The sequence below is a fragment of the Epinephelus moara genome, chromosome 2 (genome assembly GCF_006386435.1).
Source record: "Epinephelus moara isolate mb chromosome 2, YSFRI_EMoa_1.0, whole genome shotgun sequence".
NCBI lineage: Eukaryota > Metazoa > Chordata > Actinopteri > Perciformes > Serranidae > Epinephelus > Epinephelus moara.
In genome coordinates this window covers 36,432,541-36,452,239 of record NC_065507.1, presented here as the reverse complement: position 1 = coordinate 36,452,239, position 19,699 = coordinate 36,432,541, and positions in this window count along the sequence as shown.

The window sequence follows — 19,699 nt, the reverse complement described above, 5'->3', positions numbered from 1 at the left end:
TGGGGAGTTTTTCCTTATCCGCTGTGAGGGTCCTAAGGACAGAGGGATGTTGTATGCTGTAAAGCCCTGTGAGGCAAATTGTGATTTGTGATATTGGGCTTTATAAATAAGATTGATTGATTGATTGATTGACTATGGATGGGTACTGAAATCCGGTAATAAACTAGCCCCGGGACTAAATTATGAAAGTTTTTGTTTTTTACATTTGCTGGAAATAAAGTTCTTTTGACAAAAGATTATTTGTCATTTCTTTATAAGTGGGTTTGTTGGTGTAATGAAACCTTAGTGTTCAGAATTGAGTTTGCACATGTCCTCTTCACTTCTGTGCCATAAGGGTCCATAGTCATACCTGTAAATGTTTTGGATGTTCTGTGGGGTGTACGGATTCAAACAGTTAGGCTCCAGGCCTGGATGGTGTGTCAAACATGTAGGATGAACTGGAACCTGGTCCATTACCCCAAAACTAATAGGTAAAAAAGACACAAGGCATACTGTTTAATAAGTAAGCAAATGTAGACTCAGGAGACAACATCACTGCATAGAACAAATACTGATCCAGGAAGCAACATGTTTTACTATGAAACTTTGATTTCATTTAAGTGATATGGAGAAACTGTGATACATTGGTACATTGTACATATTGTAGATTACAAACACATCATTATAAAATGCAGCTACATTTTAGTAGAATGGTTTCAGTAAACATGACAGCTAAGACATCTGAATGTACCAGCTATTTCTATTCATTTGTTTTTGTATAATACAAAAAGCTGTTATCTCAAGTGTTAGAAGCAGAATTTATAATAACTTTGGTATTATTACCCAACACGAGCTACATTAGTCTGATCATAGATAAGCCTGCTTCGATAAAAAAAGGAGTTATTCTTTACACCACGTCATGTAACAGCTGAGTGCTGCTGTTGGTGTTTCCACGTTATGTAGTAAGTTGGTGTTTCCACGTTATGTAGTAACTGACTATATTGTTAGAAACCTTTTGTACTCTGCAGCAGATGTTTCCAACTTCATTCAGAGGACGGACATACAGTTGTTACCATAACGTCAGATAAGTTACAGTTATCACGTTACAGCTGAAATATAAGACAGTAAAATACAAACTAACCACTCGGCTCATGTTTCTTCACTCAAATTGATAATGGCAGACGGCTGCTGTTGTTAGCTTAGCCTCAGCTGTTGTTTGCAGCAGCCTCCGGAGGTGAAGTCAGATAAGGTAAGGGGCATGACGTTTCCGATACGCGCTCTTAGTGTTGCACCAATCACAACAGACTGAGCGAGCTGACCAATCAAAGCAGACTGGGCTGCTGGGGAGGCGGAACATAAGCCCAAACCCAGCGTTTCAGACAGAAGTGCTGCAGCAATGAGCAGTACAAGACAAATAATGTGTGTTTTGAACATTAAAGCACATAAATCTATTCCACTAGACCCCAATATTACATATTTATATAAACATGACCCTGAAAATAAGCATAATAGGTCTCCTTTAAAATTACATTTTTTTGTGACCCATCCACTACCCCAACCTGCCTCCTCACAAGACCGTTCAGGATTGCTTCTTTGTTTACTCTTGTCAGTGCACTAGTCATGTGATCCCTTTCAAAATTCGGGGGGGTATGTACTAAGTCTGCTTTTAACTGTCTTTAAAAAAAAAAAAGCAGAGTTTAAAACCTTAAACTCAGGCTCCTCCCAGGATCCACATTCTCTGTCAATCTGTATGCTGAATATGTTTCCTTTTTTTCCTTAAATAAGTCTAAATACAGTGTTTTCATCTCAGCCCTAACACAACATGTCCTGTGGACAAGCAGGCACATCTGTGGATTTGCAAAAATTAGAGCAATCACTCCTGCTGTTCTGTTAGTTCAGAGAACTTCTCTATCCTGACTCCCTCAACTCACAACACTGATGCTGAACTTCCTTTAATACCAGTTTATGGCTTTGCATTTCATGAAGGTAAAATGAAGTAACTGAAAATGTAATCATTGATAAAAACTGTGTGAGATTCATGTATGGGGACTGAGACAGCAGTTGTGCATTCAATTATTTTAGATCACTGTATGGTTAGAAAACTAGGGTGCAACTGAGGTACATGCTACAAGATGATTAAAGACTTAATGTTTTCATCAATTCTGGCTCACCTGTGTCTCCTGAATTCTGTAGTCAAGGGATGACAGGATCACTGACAGGAGTCTGAGGGACCTTCAACACGTGGATTCATTTTTCTGTTAATTAATGAAATATTAACCTCTTAATTGAAACAAAGCGGGAAAACCTGCTAAAAATAGGCAATAGACTCCCTTCATATAGTGGAGGAGAGAGGCTCTGCAGCAGACAATGTGCATTTTGTGGGTGAGTTGTGACCTCATCAATGCCTATCACAGCCAGAGCTTATAAATACTCATGTCTCCTGCAGAGTCATTTGACCCGGATGTGAATGCCAATTGTAACCTTTCCTGTTACATTAAAAAGCCAGATGTTAGAAGGTGTTAGTGGGTTTTTCTGTGCAGTGGGAAAGAGGCTTTACATAAGTAACCTTTCTCAAAAGTAATGAAGATGATGATTAGCTAACGTTTCCCATTCTAAAGCATAAGCTAACTGTATTAAGGATCGATGGATATCTTTTCAACTGGACAGGGCAAATGTTACATTGGGCACTTGACATTAACTTGTGTAAAAAAAAACCCAAACAAACAAAAAACTATCAGTTGTTTTTATTACTTAACAAAATTACTGACGGTTGCTCCACTTTGGAAATGGTATCCATAGCCACTCCTTGTGATGAGTTGGGTGGGGGGGTTCAGGCCAATGCAGAACAGGAGCGGGGACAGTGCATCATCTTGGTATATGCCGCACTTGACGGTAACTTGTGCGGTTGGCTTTGAGTTGGCTTCCAGAGTTGTTTTCCACAGCCCCACTGAGTTCCTGATGAAGGCTCTTAGTGTCCCATTGATGTTGTACATTCCCAAGCATTCCAGCTTGATGTGACTGATCTTGCAGTCTTGGGTGACTGCTTTATCAACCAGTAGCTGGTGCTTGGCTCCCCTGGTATTCCTACCAATTCCTTTCTAGGCCTTGCTTATGTGCCTATTCATCTTAGCTGCTATGATGCCCAGCAGGAGCTTCTGTGTTTGACAGAGGCAGGCTATTGGCCAGTACTTGGATCAGACAGCACCCCTCTGGGGATCCTGTATGATCATGGGACCCATCAATCAGCAGCTGGTTCATTTGTACTGCCAGGCGTTGATTTAGTGCAGTTAGTTTCTTGCCCAGTAGGTGTGGATCACGTCAGGGCCCGGAGCTGTTCAACTCTTCATACCTGATACTCTTCTTGGATGTCTGCTGTTGTAATGGTAACTGGCTCTTGTTCCGTGAGACTGCTGTGATCTAAACCAGGAGCCACTGAGCACTGGTGTTTCGCCATGCCTCCTTCTCCCATATGCTCTTCCAGTATTGTTCAGTTTCAGCCCCAGGTGAATCTATTCTCATGTTGTTACCTTGCCACTGAGAGTACACTTTGGATGACTCGGTGGAGAACATCCTGTCTATTCTCCTGGCTTCTGCTTCTCCTGTGTATCTCTTTAGGCATGTAGCCAGAGGTATGAGCCTTTGCTTGGCAGTCTCTAGTGCCTCAGGTATAGACAGTTTGTTGTACTTCCTAGGTATTACTTTCTTTGGTCTCAGTTATGGTCCTAGTAGGGACTGTATGTAGTACTGCATTCACATCATCTAGCAGACTTTCAGAGGGTACTTTGTCACTTAGCCTTAGTAATCGGCTTCAGGGGTGCAGGGAATCCAGCTTATTCATAATTTTCAATCTCAGGTCACTCGCCCTTGCTGTAAGGGAATCTGTGTTGTACAGGCTTATTGGGGCTTGGTACCCAATCTCCGAGAGTGGGGATGACGATGACATCCCCACTTTGACCTGTCGTTCTGGCTCTCACTTGCCCATTGTTGGTTGCCTGGTTGGAACACCATTGAGCCTCTGCTCTTATGGATCAAATGTGGAGCCGTTACTTTTCCCCACTTTTAACAACCCAACAATATGGTTAGACCAAATTACCCAATATACCTGAAAATAACTCATACATTTGACCCAACTTGAGAAACCTCATAGTTGGGTTAATAATTCAGCCCCGTGTTTTTTAGTGTGAAGTAAGATCATTTTGTTGATCAAACAAAATATTTTGCCCATCCTTATGTATATGAATTGGGATGAACAAAATGTTGTGAATAGCGTCAGTGGCATCAAATTATGATTTCTGAGTTTCATTTTTGTTTCGGAAAATACATTTTAGCAAAAATGAATCAAAGTCCAATAAAGTAATATTTAAAGTTTCCTGCTGTAGGAAACTGACAGAATCGATGGCAATGTGTGAAAACTTGAGGCGTCATGTCAGAGATGTTGTGTGTCTCTGACTCACACTTTAATCTAACTCCCTCTCAGTCTTCTTCTCTCTCCAACTCTCATGTCAACTTTTGGGTTTGCTCTGATTGGCATCACATAAATACACACTAGTGAGTCAGCACTCCTACTGCACAAAAACACACACGCACACACACCAGCAAGTGGTCGGATCTTGCCAAGACTGATGAGTTAACTTTTGTGAATAATTAAGACATTACGATGTTTTATTTTGATCAACTCTTGGGGGAAATCAGTGGATTGGTTGGCTCTCACTCACTTTCTTTTTTTTCCACTCCAACCAAAAAAATATCTCAATTTCTTTGTCTCCAAGCCACACAAGCTTGAGGTTAGCCACACTTTAGTCATTATAAGATAGAAAATGTTGCTATTTTACATTTTCACCCAGTCCTTCCCTCTGTATCTGTCTGACTCGTTTCTCTATTGTTTCAATATCAGATCAGGTTTCCTATACCACCTTGATGGCATTGAATCCCACTGTATATTACCAGTGCACTTTATTAAGTGATTGTGTGTTAAAGGGTTAGTACAAACAAATCCCAAAATCATTAAAACATATAACCTTTATTGAAAGAACCATATTATAAATGTAGAACATTAAGAGAAGTTTGGGGGGTGGAGGGAGATGTGTCCACAAACAGCACAAGTAACAGTGATAAGTGTGGGGTTGAAATGTCGGCACTGCGCACCTGTACAGTGCCTACAACTGTAATCATACATTAATGTAAGTCTCACGTCCACATATATACCTTAGCTCCTCAGCTGTCCAAAGAAACAGGGAGAAAATCCATTATTGATAATGCCCCTGAAAACTAGGTACGGCACTGCAACAAACGTGCACAGCCACACTCACTCAAAGTAAGTCAACCACTGAAAGCTGCTGCTGTATTGGGAGGTGAAGTTGGAGCTTACAATGAGTTTATTGTGTAATAATTCATATCAAAGAACTACCGGTGTGCGAGGTGCAGTAAAACAAACAGTGTTTGGTTGGTGGTCCTACAAATGTTCCCTCTAGGGTAAATTTCTCCTTTAATGAGTAACAGGACACCCCCTAAAATGTTTGCACATCTTACCACAAAAGCAAAATCAGGTTTAATCCAGGACCCTGTGATCAACCCAATCACCAGAAAAAATGTTGACATTGTACTCATCTGTAAACCACGGATACGTTATATTTTCATATGTAGTAGATATGTTGAAACTTTACATTTCAGCAACGCTCTGGTTAATGTGTGATTAGCTTTGGGCAGAAAACCACTTGGTTATGGTTAAGAAAAAATTATGTTTTGGCTTAAAATACCCAGTTTTGGGGACACAATCCCTGCAGGTAAAGTGGTAATGTCTCTGTAAAATACAACTGCTTTTTGTGCCTAAAAAACTGACAGATTGCTAAAAAAGCCACTGGGAAAATGACAGAATGTTACAAAACACGAATGTTTGGTGCCTAAAAAGCTGCTGGGAACACAGTGATGACGCGCTAAGTCATAACTGCTTTCATTGTTTGTCAGTAAATAAGTAGATGCACCACACACAAGAGGGCTGAGTTGCTTCTTCTTTTAATTTAGTCTTCATTTGAAATGTTCAGGGTTTCAGGATTGCAAACCTGATGAAGCCATGGGCAAAATGCATTCTTTGTAACATTTCAAATGAAAACTAAATTAAAAGAAGAAGAAATTCAGCCTTCTTGTGTGCAGTGCATCTACTTATCTACTCATAATCTGATGTTTCCTGCCATCACCTGCACCAAGTTATAAGGTCTTACGGTGCTGTACATGGGGCATGTGCTTTTGAATGCTTTCATCATTTGTTGGTGTTAAACAGTGCTCTGCAGTGGTCTGCAGCCTAGGTATGACGCCACTCACCATCTCCTTCACCTCCTGATGACAAAATAAGCTCATACTACACCACTTTAGAAACATCAATATGATATGTATGCAACATGCACTGTAACGTCTTTGCAGAGACACACAATGCCAACACTTATTCCTGGCTACTGGTCCACTGGTCTGGTGAAACAGGCTTCAAACACAGAGGGCAGTATAATGCTGCCTTTTAGCCTGGTATTAACTTTTCTCTGTAATGAATATGTTTAAATAATAGGCCTTAGTTTTTCATGGGGATCACACACTTTACCCAGAAGCCCATGGGTCAGCAAGCAGGTGTCCAGCTGAAGTGGCCTTGAGTGCAACTCTGCCTCCCTCTGACTTGCTGAGCTACAGTTGAATCTATGAACTGCAAAAAAAAAAAAAAGTAAAATTCCCCACATGGTTTAAAGTGTTACAAGAACACACATATTAACATCAAGAGCCATAATGATGCTTTTATATGTACTCAAACTGTTCAGCTTACCTTCTTTTCCAAGTAAGAAATCTAACATGTTGTTAATGTCTTATAGTGTTTTATTTTCCTCTATTATCATCAGCTGCAGAGATGCAGGCTTGCCACAGGGGAGCATTTCCACAGGAGGCGTAATTTCACATAGCTCCGGCACAAATCTAACCCTGCTACCTCAAATTTCTTTATAGCTGAGCCAATCATTTCGATAACACTGCCAGGTCCTCTATGTGTATGTAAATATGTCACCAACTGTTTACCACCAGGGCCAAGCTTTTCATATTAGCACTGATATGGTACTCAGCGTTCTTTATAGCTTTGCCAACCGCTGGCTAGAACAGAGCCAGCGTGTCTGCGTCTGTGTAAATCTTATCACTGTCTGCCATAGGGACAAATGCAGCATATTAGCATTGATGCTCTACAATAACAGCATTCATGGCTGCAACGGTTTCCAAACATTGCAAATCAGAGACCAGAGGCAGTGTTACAGAGCAGGAGGTAAGAGAAAAACAAATAGAGGGTGAAAGAGAGGTAGAAAATAAAGACAGAGGAAAAAGGAAATTAGAAAACAGGGAAAGAGGCAGAGAGGATGGTCCAAAAGGAAGATAACATGGGAATAAAAAATGAAAAGAGGAACTGAGTCAAAAAGAGAAAGGGGGCTAGAACTGGGCATCTCCTGGCTCTAACTGCTGTCCAAACAGGCCAAGTTCTCCCATTAACACACTCAAAATAACAGCTTAGCCTCATCATTCTGTCTGTCTGTCATTCTTCTTGCATAACTGCAAACAGTCCACTGTAAATATAACAGTATGATAATGGTAATGATAGGGCCAGGTGGCCTAATATTTTTGGCCAGCAGATATAGACTTTCTTCAAGCTTCTCACTACTGTTATTAGAAAAACTGATGCCGCTTTTTGGCCTACATGTGATTCAAACAGAGTATTCTTATAGAACAGTTAATATGGTATCATACGAAAAATGCATGCAAAAAGTTTGTATGATATCCTTAGAATTAACGCCTCAGGAATGATGTAACATCCTCAACATACAGTTGCATAATTAATCTAAAGTTATGGAGGTTAGGTTTAGGGAAATAAACACGGTGAGGACGTACCTTAAAATGACTCAGAGCTGACGTGGTACATGCAACTCCAGGGAAAAGTCCGGGGTTGGGGACCTCCTTACCTGCCTCCTTACAAGACCACTTGGGATTGCTACCTTGCAAAGGCTAATATACAAACAGTTTGTAAGAACAGCCTGGATTTCAGTGTTATCATGATCTTGGACCCAGGTTGAACCTTTTGAAATACAAAACAGATTTTAACTGAACAATGCAATAATTTCATTTCTTTAAAAGAATAATACAACATTTTGGGAAATACACCACAAGATAGCTTAGCTGGAAACAGGATGTAACAGCTTGCTTATCTCTGTCTGAAGGTCTGTGTCAAGAATAACCACTTGTCATTTTTATACATTGGTTTTTAGAGGTGTAACCAAGGGATTTTTTGTGGCTAAACCGAGCCACATGTTAACCACAGTGTTGTTGAAATGAAAGAAAAGTAAAACTGCAACATACCTGCAACATAATAATGGACAGATGTATCAGAGGTTTGCAGAAACACAGTTATTTTGTTTATTGGTGCAAATCACAGACACACTTTAGTTAGTATTAAAACAAGGATTTTTTTATTGCAATGCCAAAGTGTCTTCTATGATACAGGAACTTGAATTTACAGGCACTGTTGGATAGCACTCCCTCAGAAATAGCTTCACCAGAAAGTGACTGATCCAGAGCAATGCTGAGGTATGTGACACAATCCTGTGATACGCTTTAATTGCCATTGCATATGTTATCTAGCTACACCTTGTGCCAAACAGAATTGACTCAGTATTGCCCAGGTGACAGCTCGTCTATGAGCCACTCCCTTACATTTCCCAACACTCTGCTGTGAATTACCTCAATCTGATGAATCTTTTCCCAACCCAGTCGCCGGAAAAAATGTTGATACTGTATGTTCCTTCAAACCACAGATTCATTACATTTTTTTGTGTTACTGTGTAGCGGATATAATAAACTTGATGTTTCAACAATGGTGTGGTTAATGTGTGATTAGGTTTAAGCACAAAAAACACTTGGTTAAGAAAACATCAAGTTTTGGCTCAAAATACCTAGTACTGGGGGCACAAACCCCACTGGAAAAGCAGCGATGTCTCAGTTAAAAATAAGCTTTTTTTGTGGCATTATCCCCATTGAAAAAACAGCAAGAGGTTGTGACAAAACACCCATGTTAGCTGCTTAAAAGTAGCTGGAAACACAGCAATGAGTCTCTTAAAACAAAACACATTTGATGCCTAAAAAGCCACTGGATAAACTGAGACAGGTCACTAAATCACAGTCTCATACAGTGTTCTGCAGCCTAGGTGAGACGTCATCTCCCATCCCCTCTACCCCCAGATGATAAAGTCTGTTCATATACTACGTCTCTTTAGAAACACTGATATAATAAGTATAAAATGTGCAAATGTTCATTTCTTCTGGCATCTGTGCTGCTTTTCCAGCAACCAATAAAGCAGTGTCATCAGCATACGTTAAAAGCTTACAAATTACTGGAGCTGGCATTTCAAATAGTAATAAGGAATAAAAGAGGAACCAATATTGAGCCCTGCAGCACACTGCTTGTTATATCTTTTGGTTCCCTTCACCATCACAAACCTGGGTTCTCCCTGTGAAGACCAACGTGACACAGATTAAGACCCAACCTAATCACATACACCACAGTTTGGTCAGTAGTATGGAGTCATTTAATGTGTCATTGCCAGTGTAGTTGCCATTATCACTTTCTTGTTTGATGTAATTAGACAGATAAGTGAGGCAGGTGTCTGCTCTAAAGCTATTCTAAAGCCAGACTGTAGCTCACACAGTATGTTGTGCTGGATTAGATATTCTTCAAGACAAACAAACACTCTCCAGTACCTTGGATATGGTAGGATTGATACAGGCCTATAGTATTTTTTATGTATGACCTGCTGATTTTTTTAAACAGGGGAAAACCTTTTATAACTTTTGGCCATTTTATAGCTTTAATAACTGATCCAGAATTTCAGCAATGACCCCACAGGTAACACAAGCTCTATCCCTCGGGAGTCTGGCTGAAATACGATCCAGGCCAGTTGCTTTATTTGTACATATTGAGAAGAACATTTTAATTACTTTTTATACAAAGGCAAGACTCATGTCAAAGGCACTGGGAATAACATTTTTACTTAGGTAAATATTTTCAGAAAAGCCAGTCCAAATTTCCCAGAGCAATTTGGTAGTTTAGTGTTCATATTACTCTACAGAGTCCAGAGCTCTCAGGCTAACATAGCTATGCTGTGCTTTGCCGTCACTGTGCCAAACGTCTTGTCACTGAGTTAATGTTTGGCTCTACTGTCCAATTTAGTGCCAAGATCTGGCTGCTAACCTGGGGACGCCAAGCTTTCTGCATCACAAAGGAAAAACTTTTGGACAGATGGCAAACATTGCATGAGGTAAGGCAGGGATATAAAATAATGGTAACATGGAGTGCCACCACAATAAGATGTTAAACTGCAGTGGGAATTTATTAGTCAATTAAGATTTTCAGTCATGTTTTTATGCAGACAGACTCCCCGTGAGTGGGATTTGATGTCGTGGTTGTTACAAAGACTGACAGTGAGATCCATTGGGTACAGGAGCATCTCTTTCAAAATTCAATTCTAAAATGAATCAGCCATTAGAAATACAATTCTTCTACCTCTAACAAAATACTGCTAGCAAGGAAGCAGAGCACAGTACCCTAATTAGCAACATATCATCTTTATGTTAATGGAAAATATAACTCATGCTGCATTACAATACCCTCAGAAACATATTGGCTGTTTTGAGTGAACGATATCTGGGGGCTCGTGTTATGCAGACCAATGCAGCATAAGAGTGATTAAATATGACAGCTATTACTCTTGATGCTCTGGACAGCAGGAGTAAAAATCCTGTGGTGTTCAGGAAGTGATGAAATTTATGTGTGAAGTGTCACGACAGGCAGAGAAGAGGAGGGCCACCAACAGAAACTTAAACCATCACGGTGGAAAATCTAAGAAAACTGATGTTTCTGTGGCTTCACTGTTGGAAAGACAGTTGAAATGTAGGAAATGCAGAGGAGGAATATTATGAGTGCCAGAGACAGACAGAGGATCAATTGTGCACAGTATCAGAGAGGTGTTGAATTGGTATTTCATTAAACAGATAGGTGCTCCTGTTATTTAGCCTCTCATTGATATAAACTGGGTAAACAAAGTAATAGAATTGCATCAGTACCATAGACTGTAAGTATAAAATAATGGACAGTGCCACCATGATGTCACCCTTTGGTTTGTGAACTCCCGTTTTGAAGGCTCATGTTGGCATTTTGGCCATCACTATCTTGGATTTTTGGAGCCCGAGATGACCATATTTGGACAAGAGGGTGGAGCCAACTCTAATGCTAGCTGCTAGCTTGGTTGGCATGATGCATTTACTGCTATTGTTAATTGTGATAACGTTAATGCTAATGGTGAGAACCGGCTCCAAACAATTAAAAGAAAATGAATGCCTGATTCCTAAGATGTTCTTTTAGTATAACCAAACACTCAACAAGAATTTTGTTTTTGTTAGATTACTTTTTGGCCTTTGTGCCTTTATGAGCACAGATGAAAAGTGACAGGACAGGGGGCAAAATATAGAGGGGACAACATGCAGCAAAGGGCTCCAGGTTGTGGTCAAATGGTCAAATGGAATGGTCTTCCAGGTAAGCTATTGGGGCACCCCGCGACCAAGACTTTTTCAAGTGAGCAAAACATCTACTGCTATACTCTATGAATCTGGGGTTATGCCATGGTTATGTTACCTAACCAATGTTGTTGCCATGGTGTAAAAATTCATCCCCAAACAGTTGTCATGAAAGAGAAAATTAGCTATAGAGACCAAAGCTGTTTTTTAAACCAGGCTGTAAACGTGTTTATATCTGCTGTAAAGTTGGGCATTTACATGGGGGTCTATGGGGATTGACTTGCTCTTTGAGACTGCCTCAAGTGGTCATTAGAGGAACTGCAGTTTTTGGCAGTTATGCATTGGCTTTATTTTTCAGCCCCAGAGATTGCTGCTTGGTCACTACAAAATGACATGGCTGAAATGATCATACAGTTTGAATCAAGACCTCTCTTTTTTGTGTTGTAACCGACGGCATTAGGTTCAGCTAGGTGTACCTAATAAACTGACAGCTGAGCCTATATTTTCCTCAGTGTGTTCTGGGTATGCCTTGAGTGTCCTTTCAGTTGGTTTGTATCCAGAAGATCTCTGCAGGAGGCTTCCTGATAAGATGCTGGACCACAGGGATCTCTCCTCTGAGCTCATCCTGAAAGCCTCAGCTCTTCAGCCTGTCCCTAAGACTAAGCCAAGACATACTGCTTCCTTTCAGCTGTTTGAGCAGTCTAATTCTTTCACTACCCCACGCTCATGACTGCAGGTGCTCTACTTATATGTCATACACCCTGTCTGAAGTTAACCAGACACTGCCTAAGGACTGCAGGTGGACAGTAGGAAGGCCGAACTGTTAAAGGTTGATACTGAAAGTATATTTAGCAGCTTCCCACCTGTCTGTTACATACATGCCCATTATTTATACCGTCATTCCTCTTTGTAGAGACGTTTGCATAATAGATCCAATATGCTGTCCGGCACTGGTGCTGACACCTACTAGGTGAGATTTTGTATCCCAGTTAGAGGAGGCAGACAACAAAGGCGGCAGCTCAGGGAACCTTGGGTGCCACAGAGGAGATCAAACAGCAGACCTGGTACTGCAAGAGCTGGGAATACATGAATACAGATACTGGACAGGGAGAGATAGATGAAAGGGAGGGAGAGAGGGACAGAGTGGAGACAGAAATGTATAGGCAGATGAATCCCTAATGAATCTCCCTAATGTGGGTAAACTGGATTGTCACCACAGCAGATATTGGATTAGGCTATAGCAAAGAAAAGGAAACAAGTCATCTTTGGATATTAAATGTACATAAATCAATACATGGACAGGTTTGCAGTGGAAGCTATGCCAGTTATGCCAAAAAGTTTTGCCAATATCCAATATAACAATGTGTAACAACTCATTTGACCGATAACCGATACCTGATTTTATTGATCATAAAGTCTCTTCTGTACTGGAATTAACACCATATTATGCATGCATTCTCACCATGATGGCCCACCAGCAGATGGAGACATGAATTTATTCATTGTGCAAAATAAGAAAAAGCATGTTGGCTCATTCTGAGTTCATTTTAATGCCAATGTCGACTGATACCAACGACATGCTAATATTATCATGTATCCATAGTCTATTCAATACTCTGCAAACCATGGATGTGTTAATCAGACACTTGGTTTGGCAAGTTGCTCCTATTAGCTGACAATAGGTACATTTCCATTAGGGGCAGCAGGTGATGTAAGGGGGAATGCCATCCTCCTTGTTAGCAGAATGACCAAAATGCATACCCTTTGTTAAGATGCCATCCCTCTTCATCCTCTAGATATGGGCCCAGATGCCGTTCTGTTTGGACCCAGACCTATAACTGATAAATTATTTAGAATTACTCAATTTTGAGGGAGCATTTCTATTTTCACTGGTGGAGCATCTGTAGCACTGGTATAGCAACCAGGAATCCCACAGATCAATTATGGAAGCCCTGAAAGCAAGGTGAAAAAAAAAAAAAAAAAGAATTCAGGCAGCGTCGGCCCAAACCTAAGTTTATATCCTACGTAAGAATTTATCTCCTATGTTGGGAATGTTATCTCCGAGGGGGTAAACTTGTGATCTTAATCAGGTAGTCTTAAAGGGATAGTGCACCCAAAAATGAAAATTCAGCCATTATCCACTCACCCTCATACCGAGGAAGGCTCTGGTGAAGTTTTAGAGTCCTCACACCCCTTGTGGAGATCGGCGGGGGGAGCGGCAACCACATATAATGGCAGACGGCGCCCCAAACTAAAACGTCCAAGAACACAAAATTGAATCCACATAGTATCTCCATACTGTTCATCCATAGTGATCCAAGTGTGCTGCAGCCGCGACATAAAAAGTCATTCCGAAAAACGTCATATGAACTCTGTTTTTAGCCTCACTGTAGCCTGTAGCTCTGACTGCTTCTCTGTGCTCTGCGTTCACGTGTGCGCGCCTGCACGAGACCAGCGAAAGCATGAGCTTTGCTCACCCGTGTTTACATCACGTGACACGTGCACCGCAGGGGGAGACAACGTAACCACAGAGCTAAAAGATCATTTGCACTACGGTCTTTTAGCAAAGGACAGCCCAACATGTCTGAAGACTTTGAAATTGAGGAGGAACAGCATTTCTCTGTTGAGCCGTATTTGACTGCTTCTCTGTGTTCCGCGCTCACGTGTGCGCGCCTGCGCGAGACCAGCGATAGCATGAGCTTTGCTCACCCGTGTTTACATCACGTGACACGTGCACTGCAGGGGGAGACAGGAGTAACCATATATCCGAGACCAACGCCATTTTCCGCCTGAACTTCCTCCACAGACTTCTGGAGTGGACGCCATCGACGGAACTATTCTAGTTTTATCCATTTCTTCATATATATCCACCCATTTCCTTTTATATTTTATTCATTCGCGATGGTTCGCGTGTGTGTTTTTCCTGGATGCTGGAACCAAATGAAGCGTTTATCTTTGAGACGCACTGAGCTAACTTTTCAAAAACTACCAATTCATGACCCCGAACAACTACAACTGTGGCTACTCGCCCTTCACCTGGATCCAAACTCTTCCACGGAATCATTACGGTCACTGCGGGTGTGTAGTGATCATTTTTCACCGGATGATTACTGTCCACAACTTCATGACAGATCCAGACGTTTGTTGAACTCCACGGCTGTACCGAACACGACACTACTGGTACAAACGACAGAGGTGAGTAACCTTACTTTATACTATTTTATATGTAACGTCACAGAAATAATTTCGAGAAACACGCTAACATTAGGCTTGCAGGGGACAGAACTGTCCACACCAAAAGGCCGTTTGAGTGACTCATTCCCGTTATCTTTGGAGAGCATTCCCCCTTTCCAACAATGTGAATGTCCGACAAAACCTCTCGTCGTCGTTTTGATAAATAGAACACATATTGGGAAACTACGTGGCTATTTAGAACACAAATTTCACAGGGAAAGGGTATATCAACACTGTTACATTCAGCTATAATATATAGGCTAGTGATGTGACCGAACATTTAGATTTTCTCTCAGATAATTACAATGTTGTTTGATTAAACAAAGTTATATTACACTGCCTAAGCTAAACTTATTCGATGCCTCTTTCTAGCAGACTCCGAGCACTCCTTCACCCCTTCTTCCTGCAGAAGAGACTGTAGGTGATGATGATGAGGCCTTATTTGCACATCCTCTACAACAATCTACACCAGTGAAGCCAAAAGTATCCAGACACCAAACTGAACAGACTGCACACTCTCACAGACAACAGCTATTGCTAACAAGTCCAGAAACTCAGGGAGAGAGAACACGTCCATCCACATCTGGTACCTGCCATGCCCTTCCCCCAACATGGTCATATCAATCTGTAGGTAATCTCACATGCATGTTGTCACATTATCAGCTGCAAATACTCACTCACTGACTACATACAAATGTCATTTATTGTTCATTAGCTTTCATCAGTCCACAGTATAAGGAGTAATGGCCTTTGAATGTCATTTTTGTACTTGGTATATTTTATGTGTTACACAAATAATGGGTGGCAGAACACTGCTTTTGTGTGATGACCACTCTGTGGTAAATAAACACAAATTTCATAGGGAATGGGTATTTCAACACTTCATCTAAAAATACATAAGACATGCCATTTGATGTGATCAAACATTTAGATTTTCTCTCAGATAATTACAATGTTGTTTGATTAAACAAAGTTATATTACAATGCCTAAGCTAAACTTATTCAATGCCTCTTTCTAGCAGACTCCGAGCACTCCTTCACCTCATCCTGCTGCAGAAGAGACTGTAGGTGATGATGATGAGGCCTTATTTGCACATCCTCTACGGCAATCTACACCAGTGAAGCCGAAAGTGCGGCTTGCCCCACATTGGTCACATCAAACTGTAAGTATGCACCTAGTCACATAAGGTCCAAAACATCCACCCTTCACTGACTATATAATTAAAATTGTCATTCATAGATTATCTCACTTTATCAATGTGTAGTATGTAAAATATTAGCTTTTGTGTGTAACTTTTATTTCTGTAAATTAATCAAGACAATGTGAAAGCTCCAAAACATGAATTATGTCTTAGGTTTCTCATGGTCATTTTGTTCAATTTAGGATCTACAAGCACAGACTGAACTGGACAGTATGGAGCACAGCTTTGTGCATGATGTCAGCATGTCCTCAATCCAATCAGATGCCAAAGATCCCAGCTTTGTTGTTCCGAGTTCAGCTTCCACTTCAACTCCAACTTCAGAGGAAAATGAGGAAATAGGAACATGGCAGGAAAAGAAATGGTTGGTCAACCAGTCCAGGCTGATGCCGCTGTTTGAAACCTGCCATCAGTGTGGAGGGGGGATGCTGGGAGCCTCATAAGGATAAAATGGGACTGCCAAAATGGACATAGTGGGCTGTGGAGTTCATGTCCTGACGTTCGTGGGATGCCAGAGAACAATCTTCTTGTTGCGGCATCTACACTTTTCACTGGTGNGCTTTGTGCATGATGTCAGCATGTCCTCAATCCAATCAGATGCCAAAGATCCCAGCTTTGTTGTTCCGAGTTCAACTTCCACTTCAACTCCAACTTCAGAGGAAACACTTTTCACTGGTGCCACATACACAACCATTGCTGATTGGGCTGAGCTGCTCAACATCCAGCTGCCGAAGAAATCTACATTTTATTCAATCCAGTCATCATATCTCATCCCTGTCATTGACATCAAGTACAATGAGCAACACAAGGCCATCATAGAACGTCTGCTTCAGACACAATATGTGGTGAAAGAAGGAGTGCATGTGTCGGGAGATGGGAGGTCAGACAGGTAAATAAATATTTGTATGTACTTACATGTGAATATAAATGTCAATCTGAAGAGATCTAATGGAGTCTGTGCTCTTTGTTGCTAGGGCTCATGAAGAAATTACTGGCAATGTCCAACCGAAAGGACAACCGTGACCTTCAGCCTTGGATCAAATCCATTTGCAACCACTTGTGGTATGCTTGTGCATCTTGTGGAGGTGACCCAGAGGTGAGTAACATCACATTCTTTCAATTATACAATGTGTGTTGTGAATATTTTAAATAGTATATCCCAATTTCTGTATTTGATTTTANATTTTTTAAACAATAGGTGACCGAGACATCCAGCTCTACAGCTATGGAGCCAGTGGGGTTTCGGAGAGGGCTGGATTATCTCCTGGAGGAAGGTGTGGAGGTGGAGGTGGTGACCACCAACAGATCACCATCTATAAGGAAGATAATGCGGGAGGATTACCCAGATATTCATCATGAGTTTGACATCTGGCACGTTGTCAAGGGTAAGTAAATGGGTCGGGGGTGTTTGGGGTCCAGGTCAGGGGTTTGGGAAGGGGTCAGGAAGTGCTCTGACACCCCCTTATGGAGCCCCACTTCACACTTAGACAACTAGTTGTTGAAGAGATCTAATGGAGTCTGTGCTCTTTGTTGCTAGGGCTCATGAAGAAATTACTGGCAGTGTCTAACCGAAAGGACAACTGTGACCTTCAGCCTTGGATCAAATCCATTTGCAACCACTTGTGGTATGCTTGTGCATCTTGTGGAGGTGACCCAGAGGTGAGTAACATCACATTCTTTCAATTATACAATGTGTGTTGTGAATATTTTCAATAGTATATCCCAATTTCTGTATTTGATTTTATGGATGAATTTTACTTATTCTAAAATTTTGACTGAAGGATTTGATAAAAAAAGTGGCAGTCGCTACTTTATCACATTTGTGGTGTGCACCATTGGGAGGAGGATGGAGAAGAGAAGACATGCCAGCATGCTGACCTCACTCCAGAGCAACAGAGAAGAAAGAGGTGGATAAAGAAAGACTCCCCTGCCTTCAAAATCCTATCATCCATTGACTTACTCCTCTGAAAGCCTGCCATCTGGTCCTGCGGGCCTCTGCCTTTTCTTCCAGTTGATCTTGGGGAAGTAAAAAAATGTCTCCAGAACACCACGGGTCAGCAGTGTTGGAAACTCAGGGTGATCAGGGATGCACGGTCTCTGAAGAGCAGCAGTCTCGTCAGTACTGATTCTCAAGTGCAGGCATCGCCAATTCCCAGTCTGAGCAGCAAAGACTTTCCTCATCCGTTGGCATTGCTTTGCATTTGAAACAACTACACCACCAGGTTTCCAGTGCTCGACTCTGGTATTCTACGGCTGGCTGAGGGTTAGGCTCATGAGCTGCGGCGGCTGCTTCGTCCAGTAGCCTGAGTTCCGTCCGTATACTCGGGCTCAAACAAATACGGCTCAACAGAGAAATGCTGTTCCTCCTCAATTTCAAAGTCTTCAGACATGTTGGGCTGTCCTTTGCTAAAAGACCGNAGAGAAGCAGTCAGAGCTACAGGCTACAGTGAGGCTAAAAACAGAGTTCATATGACGTTTTTCGGAACAACTTTTTATGTCGCGGCTGCAGCACACTTGGGTCACTATGGATGAACAGTATGGAGATACTTTTGTGGTTTCAAGTTTGTGTTCTTGGATGTTTTAGTTTGGGGCGCCAGCGACTTGACTTTATGAGAGCACACTACTTTTACAGTTGTTTACTTTTTACTATCAAAAAATTGGTTTATTGTATATATATGTGTTTTATGACCATGGAAAATATGTGGTGAGACACAGATAATGGGCAAAAACATGGAAAAAAGGACAATACATACATTTAACTGCAACTGTGCAATGTGAATTAATATAACAGTGGAGAATTCGGCAAAAGCAAGTCGTGTCCCCTGGTCTCATCATGCCTTTTTCTGTATTTCAGGATAGCTATTTATGGGTGCAGCAGCCAGGTACCCGTAACACTCCTGAAAAAGACCATTCTCTGATACCACACTGAATAATTTATACTGTGGAGGGTAGTGGAGAGAGAGCATGCTTGTGTGTGTGCTTGTGTGTGTACATGTAGCCCTCAGTGGGGCAGCAGGTGTGAGTTGTAGCAGTCTATCCATGATTCATGTACTGCATTCTGACCTGCAAACAGGTGAGAGAGGAGAGAGGGGGAGATGTCCTCCAGAAACCATTCACACTTGTTTGTGCCAGAGCCAGTATGGAGAGGCCGTTTTACTCAGGGCCTCCTCCCAGTTGGATATGTCATTACTACATCCACAGGGATGCATCCAGGACACATCCTGATCAGATTCTAAACCACCTCAAACTGTATTTTTTCAACATTAAGGAGCATCTGAGCCCATGAGCATCGATAAGGTTTAAAGACACATGCAGAGCACACAGATGGGATTACCATATAGGTACAAATAGTAAATAGTATTTACAACATACTATAATAAACACAATTGCCAGAAAAAATGTTGCATTTTGCATTTCTGCAAATCACGGACATGTCACATTTGCACATTATAATGTAGCAGATGCATTGAAACCTCACATTTCAACAAGGCTGTGGTTAATGTGTGGTTAGTTTTGGGCACAAAAAACACTTGGTTAGGGTTAGGAAATCGTGCTTTGGCTTAAAATACCCAGTTTTATTGGCACAATCCCCGCTGCAAACACAGTGACAAGGGGCTTAAATACAACCAGTTTTCTTGTTTGTTAGTCTCGCACAGTGATCTGTACTGGTCTGCAGCTTGTCAGGCAGCTCGCTCAGGTTTCCACTG